Here is a 14,110-nt window from a genome sequence, read left to right on the forward strand (position 1 = left end):
TTGTTTCCTCTGGCCCCTTTGTGCCCGTGTCAGTGGAGCTGAAAGCCCTGGGATGTTTTGTCAAAGGGCAAAATTAGGGTTTTTCTGTACCCAGTGTACCAGGATGTCCTGCCAGGTATCCATGGCCAGACTGGGCATGTTTTATCCACACTGAGGATCCAGTGTGTTCTGATGTGAGCAGTTCACTGCCTCTCCAAATGTCAGTGTTGCCTGAACAGCCCTAATTTCCCTCTCTTCTCCTTCACTGAGTGAGAACAGATGAAAAGAGCCTTATGTGGCCCTTGCAGTTCCAGCACCTTTGCTGAGCCCAAGTGGGAAAAGTTGATTTACATCAGGTACCACTGAATTTACTTGACTTTGCTGTGCCAATAAATCTCTCCAGCAGTGCCTTTGCTGGGGTGGTTGGTTAGAAAAGGCTCAGGAAAGCTCAGTTTAGCACGTGGAACAGCAGGGATGGGCTTGGATTGTGCCCTGAGAGAGCTGCCACTGAGCCCTAAGGATGGCATCACCTTTATAATGTCACCTTCCTAATGATGGCACGTCAGTGTTCCCAAAAGTCCCAGGGGAGGCCTTGGCCAGGCCAATCTCCATTGAACTGATTCCTGGTAGTTTCTGAAATCCACGTTTCTCTTGGTTCTTAGTTGTTGCTTTATTTTGTGCTTGTTTTATTTTTGACAGATTTAATTATTATTTTATATTTGTATATATTATAATATATTATTTAGATGCATTTTATATATAATATATATATTATATATCTCATATATTATTTAGATGTGTTTTGCTATATTGATTGTTATGTAGAACATTATGCATATGATGATACAATACAAGAGTATTGTACTATCTGCTGCACTCCCAGCAGTCTGTCTCAAAAAATTAGGGCTCACTTTCCCCTCCCAACTATTCCAAGACAAGTCAGGTCCCCATCAGGTGGCCCTTATTTTATATTTATCTATACTGTGTTAATTATTTCCTATAGTATGATGTTTTACAGCCCAAGAGGGTTTCTCCCAGCAGTTTGCCACAAACAACTGGGGCTCTCTCTCTGCTCCCAGCTATTCCAAGGCAATTCAATTCCCATCAAGAGCACTTCCCCTGCACTTGAACACCTGAGACACTCCAAACCTGTGAATCTTGTGACAAAACACCCACCACAAACTTTGTGCGTGTGTGTGTGCTCTGCACGAGTGTTTTCATCTGTAATTTGCAAATCTCTTGGGGGGCAGAAGCAGCAGGTCCCAGTTTCTGGGATTGTCCCCTTTTCCTGTCCCACTTTCCCTGTGACCCCATTAATTAACACTCGTGGTTATGAACTATGGGCAGGAATTCACCACAGAAAATGAGGCAGGGGGGTGATGCTCCCTATAAAAGGAACCAGAGACAAGGAAAACTGATTTAACCAGAAGGGATAATCCCACACCTTTTATCCAATATCCAGAGGGTCAACTTGCTGATTAATCAAACACAAAGAGTTTTCTTAAAAACTGCCTGGTCTAGGTTATCTTTCCCCCTTGAATGAAGTTATTAAATTAATTCAAAGATTTTTCAAAGTGGTTTAATGAAAAATTAATTTCTAGGAAAAAAAAAAAAGAAAAGAGAGATGGCAGGTCATAAATATAAGAGAACTCCCATCTGTTCATGGCCCATGACTCAGGGCTGTGTGCACACACCTGGAGGAAAGATGAATAACCTGAAAATCCTGCCAGAAGAGCTTTTTAGAACGTTGGGATCAGGCAGGAGCCTGATCAAGGTCGTTTAGGATTCCCATAAAATACCAGCTTGTTAGGAGTGACATTTTGGTGGTGTCAGTGCCTCCCTGGGAGCATTAATGGGAAGGAGTGGGACTGCAGTGGCCTGAAACAACCACTTGTGGAAAGCACTGGAAATCAGAGGGGTTTGGGGTTTATTGGGGCTGGAATCTGGATTTAACATGCTGGAAGTGTCCCATCCCTGGGAGTGTCCAAGGCCAGGCTGGACAGGGCTTGGAGCAGCCTGGGCTAGTAGAAGGTGTCCCTGCCCATGGCAGGGGGTGGCACTGGATGGGCTTTAAGGTCCCTTCCACCCCAAACCAGTCTGTGGCTCCATGATAATAATAATAATAAGGGGATTTGTGCATGGAAATGTTGAAGATGTCCAAAACAGGGGCAGGCAACACAGGCTGAGGGTTAGGGTTTCAGTTCCTCTTCTCTGGTGAAGCTCTGCAATCTCTCTGTGTTTTCTGATTTGTGTTGACCCTCCTTTGGAGGGAAGGTCCAGTTCTCTGCTCCCTTAGTTTTAAATGTGCACAAACTGCTTTCATGAGACAGGGATGTCATGGGTAGAACTCAAGTAATTCCATAAAAGGGCTGGAGAAACTTGTTTCCTGCGTATCCCTCACGTTTCTTAAAGTAGCATCTCCAAATCTGGGCGTGTTCCATGGAATCCCAAGGCTGTGGCTGCCATTCCACCCGGGCTGGGGGATCAGCCCCTTTTCTGGGCTCTCCAGCCCACAAATCATTTTTACCTGCAGCAAACAAGGCCAAGACAAAGCTGTCTGACAAACCCTTTGCTAGACTTTATCCCTGTGCGTGGAGGGGAGTGTGGCAGGTCCTGTGCTGTGTCCCTCCAGAGGGTGGGAGGGTGTTATTCTCACTGGCATATTGTGCGTGGGAAAGTGGGGAAAAAAGCCAGCCACCAAACTGAAATGGCATTTCAAGTTAACCAGCCTTTCCAAAGGCATCTCTGATTAAACAGATGTGGGTTAAATAATTTAAATTCTCTGCACCCTTCAGCGTAGAAATGGCAAAAATGTGGAAGTACCTTCAGCTTGCTGAAAGTCTGGAGGAAAGAGGCTCTGAGGTGACTTTGGTTTGGTGTATCCTGGAATAGAATCATGGACTATCCAGGGTTTGAAGGGACTCACCAGGATCACCACGTCCAATAAGAACAGAAGTGGTGCTGGCTGTGCTGTCAGGCCTGAAAAGTAATGATTGATGTGTGAAAAAAAGTCTGCTGTATAAACTTTAAGGGTTTTTAATTTAGCTTTGATGGTTTGGCACTCTCATTCCTCTCTTTGGAGACAAAAAAAGAAAAGCACGTGGAGGGGAGTGACCTTTTCCATGAGGGGGAATTGAATTGGAAGAGGTTTTATCCATCTTTGTTAATTTTTGGGATGTCAGAGCGTTATGTTAATGTTTCTTGCAAGGTAAAAGATGATCAAAATCCTGTCAGCCCTGGAATGCTCCACCCTGGGCAAGTCTTGAGTGATGTCCAGGTCTTTGTGGGCTCAGGAGGAGGTTTGGGAGGTAAAGTTTTCGGTGAGGAAAGCTTTTAGAGAGGCTCTGTGAAGTGTTTCTACGTGGAAATCAAGAAAGGGCGAGTGCATTGCTGGTGGCTTTATTCCTGTTCAGCTCTGTCCCAGCAAAAATAAAAGCAGCTTTTGGTATTGCATCCTCATTGACAGGGCAATAAAATTCCAGGGAAAAGCAGCAATGCTTCATAAAAGTACAAACAAAGCAAATGCCTCTCCTGGGATGTGTCCAGCCAGCAGAGACTGTTTGGAGGGAGAAGTGTTTGGCTCGGGTGGGAAGTGCAGGATGGTGACGTTACAAAAATCAATGGACATGAAATGAGTTAATAGAGGTGGAAGTTTTCCCCTCTGGGCACTGCCAAAGGGTTTCAGGGGCAGAATTTTCCCAGGAAACTTTTCTTCTGATGCTGCTGATGGTTTTTGTCTTGATATTAGTTTAGATTTTGGTAACACCGAGGTGACATCTCCGATGTGCTGTGGCCACATGGGGTCCTGCCTGTCAGGGGGTGGGTGCTGACAGGGGATGGGATTTGGGTGTAGTTTGGCTGTGCCTCCAAGCCCAGGGAGACCATGATCCATGATGATTCCAGGCTGGAGCTGACTCTGGGAGTGTGCTCCCTTAGCTGGATAAACCCTGGATCCATCCATCCATCCATCCATCCATTCCCATGATTCATTGTGTGTTCCCAGCACGTGGTGCAGTGTTTTGTGTTGGGGCTGTTCTTCCAGCACACACTGGTGTTCATCTGGGGAGTGTTTGCAAATGATTGAACATTTTAATCTCTTTCCTGCCTTCCCTCTCGTGGATTCCAGTGATGTGCATCCAGCAGCAGCCGGAGGGCTCTGACCCCAGAGGGATTTATGGGCTGTGGAATGAGGCATCCCCACTGTAATTTCTGTCTCATCTTTATCTTCTCCCATTGTATCCTCATTATCCTCATCTCCTTTCATATTGGGCTGCTCTGAGACAGCATTTCCAGCACTTCTGCTCCTGGAGGCTCCTTCCCCAGCCCAGCCCTGGGCTTTGGCAGGAGCTTCCCAAGAGCCAGTGCTGTTAATGCAAAGTGTGAATCCTTCCCTGGGGGTTGTCAGCCCCTCTGGGTGAGTGTGTGATGCTGTGTGAGTGAATGCAGAGGGACCAACACAACCTTCCCCTCCCAGCCATGCTTTAAACTGTGTTTTCCCACCTGGGCAGCCTCGTGCTCAGCAGTGATGCACTCGTGGTACAGCTGCTGGGGAGAAATCCCTGCTGGGAATGGTGGAACATTTGAATTTAATTTGAGTTAATTTATTAACCTGCCCATGGAACGGTGGCGAAACGGCCACAACCACTGGGATAAAACTTTTGTTCCTCTACCCTGCCCTCTGTGGCCCCAGTGCCAGCAGGGGTGTGATTCCAGAGAAGTGCTGCTTTGGGCAAAAGGCTCATTGTCCTGAAGGCTGAGTCTGTGTGTGGTGAAGTGGCATCACTCCTGGATTGTCCCTCACTGCACAGCCCTGGGTGTGGCTGTGCTGACACTGCTCAGCTCCCTTCTGCCCCACAAGGGCTGGGTTTGCTGGGTTGGCCCACTCTGGCCATCACATGTGAGGCAGTCACCTCCCATGTTCTGTGGGTCACTCACTTTCCACTCTAAACCAGTTTTCTCAGCAGTTTTTCTTCCCCAGTGTTACCAGTTTTAGCTCTGTATCATTTTCTCCTGCAGACACCAGTCCTGAGCCTCCTTCGTGCAGATGTGCGTGTCTAGAACATGCATTTAATGCTTCAGAATGTTCCACCCCCCTCCAGCTGGGCTCAGAATCCACCTGATCCCCAGCACTGGGTCTGATATTTTAGTTTCTGGTTTCTTGTTCCCCAAAGCCTGCAGTCACAGTGTCTGTTCACAGAGGCTCAGGCTGCTGCCTCTCAGGGGACTTTGCTTTAGTTTGAGGTTTTTTTGAGGCAGTTGGCAAGAACAGCTGGTTCTAAAAGCTAAACAAATTTTTTTCCTAACCTGTGGCTCTACCACCTTCCCCCCCAGTATGTGTCTGAGCCAGGAATGCTGCTCATCCTCAGGGCCTTTCCTTGGAGACCTGGCTGATGCCCCTCCAGCTCCTGCTGTGGGAATGAGGTTGTGTTTGTGCTTGGTTTTACCTTCGTTTGCAGGGCTGGGAACAATGACCTGTGGCTCCCTTCCCAAAGAATGACACATTGCCAAAAGGAGAGGCTTCAAAATGCAAACCAGCAAACTCCCTCCAGCCCACCAACACGATTCCCTGTCCTGCCTGCATGGAATAATTGCAGCCTTTCCTCCACTCTCCCATCTTGATATTGTTCTCCTGAATATCACCTGGGACGTCTTTACTGTCATGACACATTTTCTTAGTGCACAATTAGAATTATAACACCTTTTGCATTATCCTCTGAAAAGCATTTGATATAATTAAAGGGCCGGACTTGCTCTGAAATAACAAAATTTTGGCAAGGAACTGTGTTCCAGATGAATTGTTTTTAAGGCAGATTATACTGGCAGGTGGGGCTGTACCTCAGGCTGGAGAAGTAGGACACATTCCTTATTTGCTGTCAGCTTTCCTTTTGTGCCTCATGCAGATTTGTCTGATTCCAGCACTGGAGAGGGAAGCCTTGATTTAGGAATCTGTGTCTCAGTAAAATGACAAATGTTGGTGGGAGGCTCTCACCTTTCTCCCCCAGTGACTCTGCTGCCTTTGCTGTGATTTGAGGCAGAGAAATGGATTAATTATTGGGAAGGGTGACAAATGCACCCTGTGCAATCCCACCCTATCCCATGGAGCCAGCTGGTTCCTGCTGGGATGCTGGGCTGGAATAAAGGAAACCAGCCAGGTCCCAAAGCCCAGCATTATCCCTGACCTGCCAGAGCTGAAAGGTGTAGTCATAGCCCTGTAAAATGTGATGTCATGCGGGTGTTCCAGCTTCCACTTAGAGAGAAAATCAAGCTCCTGTTGAGGGGGGAATAAAAGGTGCCTCAGAATCCCAATTGTAAAGACAATATAACTAATTAAAAAAGAATAAAAACATCCTGTGGTGATTAAGGCAACCTTAAAATTTGCAAGGGCTGGGAGGAGAGCAGCCTTGGGCCTGGTTTTTGGCTGCCTGGGGCTGGCAGCTGGTTTTGGGAATTCCTTGGGTACCGTTTTTCACCTTCTGTTTGTATGTCCAAGTCTTAGTGAAATGAGTTTTAGGTCCAATTTGAAGTCCTGAAAATCTTTGTCACGAATAAGGCAGTGTTTATTAGGTGGTTCCACACTAATTGGGATTTTCCTGTTTCTACCCTACTTTTAGAGCCCTTAAAAATCTTTCCTTATTCTTCAAACTGCACCGAGTTATCTCCATACTGTAAAACACCAGGGGGAAATTGTGCTGTGCTTCTCCTGGTGACCTGGATAACACTTCTTATGAGGTGCAGGCTCAGAAAACATAAAAAGGAGTTCAAGGGAACACAGGAAACTTCCCTCAAGGTTGTGGTGAAGAGCAGCTCCTTGGGCAGAGCTGCTGGATCCTGGGATGCAGCCGGAGCAGCACTTGGGGCTGAGCTGCTCCTGTGCAGCCTCAGTGCAGACAATGAGCTGGGGACCTTCAGGGAGTGCTGGAAGGCTGGGACAGGCATTCCCTGTTGTGTGGAGCATGGGAAGTGTTGGATGGATGTTCACGTTCCTTGTTCCTCCCTGGAGCGCTGCAGTTTGGCTTTCCAGGGGTTGGAGGTGGGAATGGCTGTATTGAGTGTCCCTGGAATTCATTCAGGGTGATCAAGTGGCCTTATATCCATCTGATCTGGGGATCAAAACAAAGAAAAAGAGAATTGAGGCACTGTCCAGCTTCTGGATTTTCTTAATTTTTTCTTTCACAGAAGGAATCAAATCCCATCTCACCATCCTGGCAGAATGGATTAAAATGAACCACAGTGTGTTTGTGCTCAGAAACCTGCCCTGGTGTCCTCTGGCTGCTGGAGGTACTTCCATTTTCTCTGAGGGTGGAGTTGATGAGGTGTATTTTGCTGCAGTATCAGCTGCCTGATAATTTAACTTCCCTTATCCCATTATGGTGCTAAGCAACATTTGAAGGGATCATGAGTTTCCTTTTGCTATGGGTGCCTGGAGAGCATGTACAGTCTTTATAATAAGCTTTAAATCTAAATAAAAAGTTAAGTATATAGCACTCTAAGTCTTCCCAGCACTTTAATAGATTTATTTAATCATCCTTTATGAGCCAGGCCAGCAGTTACAACCTCCCTGGTCCCAAGGGGCGATGATGGATCAGCGGAGGGAGGGATTGCTTTGCTCAGGAGAAATGGCACTGGAGCAGGAGGGCAGTGGGAGAATCTCCCACTTAATGACCCTGGTTTGACATCAGTCCTCAGCCCTGGTTTGGGGCAGGTGTTGCCCCTCCTGGGGGTCAGGCAGAGAGGGAATGTAGCATCACACCAGGGCCACAGGGAAAAGCAGCCTCACAGGCCCCTGCTGGTTTTCCTCGGGGCAGGATCTGGCTCATGGTTTGCAAGCTCTGCCAGGCTAAATTAGCTGCTGATTTGTCATCTAGCCAGGAGAGCCCCAAAAAGGTTTGGAAATGCAGTTCCCACCCTGCATATTTCCCATCTGATTCCCACAAAACCCACAGCACACCAACCATGGTGAGTACCTGGACAGGGTTATTTAATCACCTCATAAAAAAATGGAAACAGATACTTAATGAATCAAAGTGCACTCAGATTAAATGATCAGAAATTCCTAGTTAATCACCAGAAAGGAAACTAATTAAATTACCATTCAGCTTTTATGGGGGCCTTGGGATGGTGAGCTGAAATAAGTCCCTTCAATCACTTTTTTCATTAGATGGGACAGGCATATTCAAGGTTAGTGAAGATAAATGGGATGTTCTTTGCTTGCTCTTGAAATTATAGTATTTAAATAGCATTTTATGCTTCACCACTTAATGCTAAACCCGAGGTAGCTGCAAGGAGAAGCTGTGGCAGAGGAGGCTTAGCAGGGAGACACGGGGAGGAAGGTGAGAATTGTGGGATATGTGAATTGAGATTTACAAGGCTTTCATTTAATTATTATTTAAATTTCTAATTGGATTTTGCCTTCAGGAACGAGGTAGATCAGTGATACTGGAAGGGGATGAGACAACTCCTGTGTTGACTCAGGCCTTGGGAAGCAGGGAGGGGTTAAAGGTGGTGTGTGGTGTCTCACTGACTCCGATAGCATCCAACCGTTCCCACGCCAAAGAGGGAAAGACTGTGATGGTGTATTTTGTTCAAAGTGTGGAATTTTAGTAGCAAAAGAGCAAATTCCTATTTTTTGGGGCAGCTCTGTGTCCTTGGGAGCCACCAGTGTGGCTTTGTGGTGATGGAACCTCAGTGGGTGGGTCAGGTTCTCCTCCAGCAGGTCCTGCCTGCCTTTGGGTTTGTCCTTGGCTTTTTATCCCTGTCATTTGTTCTGATGTTGAAGGGAATGTTCTGTCAGGGTTCTAAATGGAATATCTGTGGTGTCAGTGGCAGCAGCTCCTGCTGAGCCCTGGGAAGGCAGAGGGGATGCTCCATCCTCCCTCCCTGCCCGTGTCCCCTCCTGTCCCCTGCCCTGCTGGGTCCCTGCTGGGATGGTGCTGTTGTGCTGTTCCAGCACACAGGAATTTTCCTGTCCCTGGACTTCATCCCTGTGAGATTTCTGAGAGGCAGAGCTGCTGTTTCAGGGCTGGGGAACAAAGCTGCTGCAGCCCCAGGAGGTGCTCCCTGAGTGGAAGGGAAATCTCCCAGCGCTTCAAAGCTGGAGGTAAAACACTCCTGGAACACGTAAGGGCTCCTACAGAGAGCAAAGAGGAGGAAATCTTACTTTAAGCATGAGTCTGCATATTTTGGTGTTCTTTTGGTTGGGTTTTTTTAAAAGGCAAACCTTTACAGGCTCACAAAAGTAACAAAAGATCCAGTGATATCCCTTCAGCTCCCTGAAAAGGAGGATTTTCAGCAGAAAGTGAAATCAGTGAAATCCTTTCACTTTCTTTCTTAGGTTTTTAACAACCATACCCGAGGTTTCTGACACTCAGAAAAGTTAAAAAAAGAAAACTCAGCTGCAGGGTTTCATGGGTTTCAAAGCAGGGCACAATCAAGTCAAAATAATCTAACTTTAAAATCTGGGGGCTTTTCATTCACACTGAGCTTTTCTCGCTAAGGGAGATGCTGGAGAGACACCAGGTCACTGAGATTCCTTGTTAAATGGGTGCAGTTTTACTTACAAGAATAATAAATAGCCTTTTGTGGGGAATGATCAACTGTGACAATATTTGCTATCTGAAGCCCACAGAGCCTTGGAGTGCTGCTAATTTTGTTTTCTATTAATATGGGTAATTATGTTTACTCTGCCACTTGGGATCGTATCATCATGGAAATAATTAGTACATTTCCAGATACTTTGATAGATCTCAAAATTTCCTCTAAAAGCCTCAGAATACAAACACTGAAGACAAGAAAGGCGCTTAATAATATTATTGTTCAATTTAAATATATTTAGATCAGTATCAGCGTTGGGAGGGAGGTGGCTCATGGGTTTGAAGCAGAGCTGAATATTCCTTGCTGAGTTAGAGAAAAACACTGTCTCATGTTCTTCTAGCAGGGATAAAAGACCTGGAGGGAAACTCTGGAGCAGGACTGTCAGCTGGAGCCTTCCTCACCTCCAACACCTCCTTTCCAGCCCTTCCTGTAGGTTTAGGTGCAGGGAATGGCTCCAGATGTTCATCCAGGTGCTGGCTCTGCCCTTTCACACCCTATTCCTTGGGAGGTGTCTTTTGGGTGGGGAGGATCCAGGAGTTGCATCCTGGCTCACTGTTTCCTTGGGAGAGAATTTCTCTTTTTGTCTGCCTAGGAGGGATCTGGGAGGTTTTTTTTCCCATGTGTTCCTTTGCTTTGTAACCAGAGCAAAGGAATTCCCAAAGAGTTTGGGTGAGCCCATTGTGTTGGTGACTGCGAACTGAAGATATTTTGGGGGGATGAGGGATTAGCCATGATAATCCATTAGGCAAACTTCCCACGTGCTTCTTGCAGTGAGGAAAAACTCTTTTCAAACATCTGGTTATGAAACAGGATTTGTGTAGCCTGGTTTCCACAACCTCTTGCTTTAATGATGTGGTTTATGTCTCCATAGCTTTCATCCATCTTCAGTGGTAATGAGCAGGGAGCAATTAGCAATTAGTTAGCTCAGCAGTTTCTGGGAGAAGGGCCTCCTGCCCCCCCCCCACCCCCCGGGGGATGTTGTGGCCTTTCTTCAGCAGATTGTGCTTTGAAGCTCCCAAGGACAGTGTGGCTTTTGGGATCTGGAGAGAGGACACTGTCCTGGGAGCTGCAGAGCATCTGCTGCCCCAGCTGCTCCAGCTGCTCACCCCCATCCCTCTGGGGATTTGGGCCCCACAAGTGTCCCCTGTGCCTGGCTGGAGCTGCAGGGGGGTGGCTGGACCCTCACTGGGGTAGGAGACGGGGTGGGGAGCTCTGGGAACCTCTCCTGGGCTGCCTGGGGTGAAGGGTCCCGTTGGCTCCACTGATCCCCCTCCTGAGCTGGCTTCCATATCCACAGGGTCACTGGGGCTGGAAAAGACCTCCAGGAACACTGAGCCCAACCTTTGAGTTGTCAGCAGACCCTCTTGTGAAGGGCCAAGTCCACTTGTTGTTTGAACACTGAAGGGATGGTGACCCCCCCACCTCCCTGGGCATCCTGTGCCAACACTCAAACACTCTTCCAGTGAAGAGATTTTTCCTGATATCCAACCTGACCCTCCCCTGGCACATCAAGGCCACTTCCCAGGTCTGTCCAGCTGCAGGTTGGTGTCTGTCTGGTTGGCAGCTCCCTGAATCCTCCCTGTTGAGGGGCAGTGACCCAGGAATCCTGTGCACTGTGTTGACTCCTGGATTCCTGTGTCCCTGAGACGATACTGAGGAGCCACGTGCCTGAGCAGGATCAAACCTTCCCAAAATGTAGGAAATGAGGGGACATTTCCCACCTCAGAGTCCCTCTGTGGCTGTGCCAGGACACACTTGCTCTGAGGACACAGAACCTCATCAGCTACTCGTGGCTCATGGAAGCAAAGTTTTGCTTCATGACCTAATTTCTCACCTGGCTGATGCTTTCCCTGGATTGGGGCAGTCTGGCTTTGCTTCATTTTGGCTGGAAATGGTAGCAATGGAATTCAGAGCATCCCTGATGAGCTGAGTGGCTTTTTGCTAGTTTGGCATGTTCTTCAGTTCCTAGCAGTGCTTGTTCATTAGGGCACTTCACAAAGGCCTCAAAATGATGACTTCTGTGTTACTGGGGTTGTGGAGGAGCCAAAAATAATCACAGACCAGGAATACACTGTTCAAATCATTAAGCAAAAAAGTGTTGATACAGGTTTAAAAAAATAACTTGGATGTTCATCTGACGGAGTTCCCATAGTGGAAAAGAACCAACAAGTAATACCCAGGAACAAACCCAAAGGGGTGACATAACAGATCCACATCCCCTAAAAGAGGCTTCTTCAAATGAACCCTCTAATCTGCATTGCAGCTTTTGTGTTCCAAGGCACCAACACAGACTTTAGGAAAAAATAACCCTGCAAAAATGAGGCGTTAGAAGATGGTCTGTGGGTGCATTTTGTCTGTAGATGCCATATTCTGTTAATCACTGTTAATGATACAGATGCAGGTGAGAACATCTGCACATTTTACACAGATATATTGTGCTGTTGCTCTGTCCTCCTGCTCTGCAAGTAAAGTTTTAGTGAGGGCAAAAAGCAAAGAAGAGACTGGAAGGAAGAATTAAAAAAAAAAATAAAATTCAAACATCCCCTAAATAAATTTCAATAGCAAGGCATTTTGAAGAAATAAAAATGTTGCTCTTTAAAACCTGGAGACTGGAAGTAACCCAGAAACACACATTTTGAGCAGAAATGCCTCGGGTTTTTCCCAAGGATGGGGATGCTCCAAGCAGTTAAGGGTTGCAGGATGCTCTTTGGAAAGGCAGGTTTTTCCCTTGGGTTGCAGCTTCCAGCCAGGAATAAGAGGTGATTTTAAACAGTTATGTGCTAGAAGTGCCTCATTTTATTTTATCTGCCATTCAGAAAAAAAGACTTGCAGGGGAGTAAAACTGTTTAGAGTGCAATTCTCCTGGACAGAAGCAGCTGGAATCTTTGTGTTAACTCTGAGGAATGGAAGCCCCAAGGCACACAGTTCTTGCTTTATTAACTGGGGACGTAGTTTAAAGGAAAATTTCACCTTTCCCATCATTAAGGTAAGCTGGAAAAAGCCTTTCCTTTGCACATACAATGTTAAATTGTCCACAGGCCTGGTGCCACGGGGCTGGTTTGTGTTTAGGTTGTTTCTAAAGCCAGAGTTCTTATTCAGGTTTAGGTGCTCACTGATGTCACCCAGCAGGAGATATATTTTTTTTTTTTTTTGTTCCACTGAAAATTTTCCTGTAACACAGAACACTTTTTGATATAAGGAAAGTTTTGAACATACCATCTGTGTGTAAAATACACTTAAAATACAACTGCCCCGTCTGGCTCCTGGTGCTGCACAAATGTCCCCTCCCTGGTGGTGACACTGCTGCATGGTGTGTCTGCACAGCTTTCCTGGCTCCATCTCTGCTCGTTTTCTGGGATCTCAGTGGACTCTCCAGGCTGTCCCTGTACCATGGGAGCAGCAGGAGGCTTTAGGGGAAAAAGGGGGAACGTACCTGCCGTGATGGATGCTGAGGCAGCTTCCCCAGGGCAGGGAAAAGAGCTCATTCCTTATGGTTTAATGATATTTAAATAACTCTGACAGCTTTGGTGAGGGAATGCATTGCAGAGCCAATGTCTGAGGGGTTGCAGTAAAGCATAATGGAGTTATTAAGTTAATAGTTTCATAAATGTCACCTTGTTGTGAGCAGCACAAGTAGGGGTGGTTTCACAAGGGGCCACATTAGCTGGGCTGTGCTGAGCTCTGTGTTTGGGAGCACTGAGTTTAACCCAAAGTGCTGCACATCCAACACCTGCCCAGCATTCCCTTCCCTCTGCTGCATCCCACAGGTGTCCAAGGGCCACAGAACCCTGGCCTGGCTTCCCCCTGTCCCTCTGAAGAGGCTGGAGGTGCTGCAGAGAGCCTGGGCTTGTGCAAATCCCAGCTCTTCTCCTCGCCCTCCCTCCAGCTCTGCCCAGGAGAGGAGCACTTGAAACATCACAAGTCATTACATTAATTAGCTAATGCCTAAAAAGTGCTTTGAAGAGGAAAAGCATTAAATAAATAGGCAGTAGTGATAATATTATTTTTAATAAATAGGAGAGCACATTCCATAAGGGAGGCTCGTGTGGTGAGTGCCTTTCACTGTGTAATATTAGCAACTGAAGAATTAAGAGTCTTTTCTCATGATAAAAGTCTTTCTCATGATTTCAAGATTAGTCTTTAGGCACTGTAGAGAGGTCAGGCTTTTATTTTGCTCAAAAATAGGTTAAAAATTGAAGCATTTTTCTATTTTATGCTTCAGGAAGATGAAGGAGGGCAGCATGACAATGGTCTGCACCACATGCCCCCTGCTCAGACACATAATGGGGCTGGGGAGGCTTTTCTGTGGAAACACTCTGGTCCTGGATTGAAATCCTGCCCAGCTCCCTTGGAATGAGATACAAAGGTGGATAAAGAAATCTGGATCACAGTGATAAGCTCCTGAAGGGAGGACCAGGCCCAGCAGCGTGAAAAGCAGTGGTGTTATGTAAGTACATTATTTTAATTGAAAAGCAAAACGTCCTCACATTTTTTGGGAACTGTCGTGGGTTGTAAGGGGATACAAAAATGGAGGGCTTGC

The 14,110-nt window shown here is 46.7% G+C and overlaps 1 long non-coding RNA gene across 1 annotated transcript in view; it reads left to right on the forward strand.

Annotated features, from left to right (window-relative positions):
* LOC108503278 overlaps positions 1-13,897 on the forward strand; it is a 93,388-nt gene extending 79,491 nt beyond the window's left edge. Inside the window, exons 5-7 of the long non-coding RNA XR_001876787.1 lie at positions 7,156-7,257; positions 12,387-12,556; positions 13,793-13,897. This is a non-coding gene — a long non-coding RNA (uncharacterized LOC108503278). The remainder of the gene's footprint in view (positions 1-7,155; positions 7,258-12,386; positions 12,557-13,792) is intronic.
* Positions 13,898-14,110: the final 213 nt, after the last annotated feature.

Source organism: Lepidothrix coronata, unplaced genomic scaffold, assembly GCF_001604755.1.
Source record: "Lepidothrix coronata isolate B3197 unplaced genomic scaffold, Lepidothrix_coronata-1.0 Scaffold134, whole genome shotgun sequence".
NCBI lineage: Eukaryota > Metazoa > Chordata > Aves > Passeriformes > Pipridae > Lepidothrix > Lepidothrix coronata.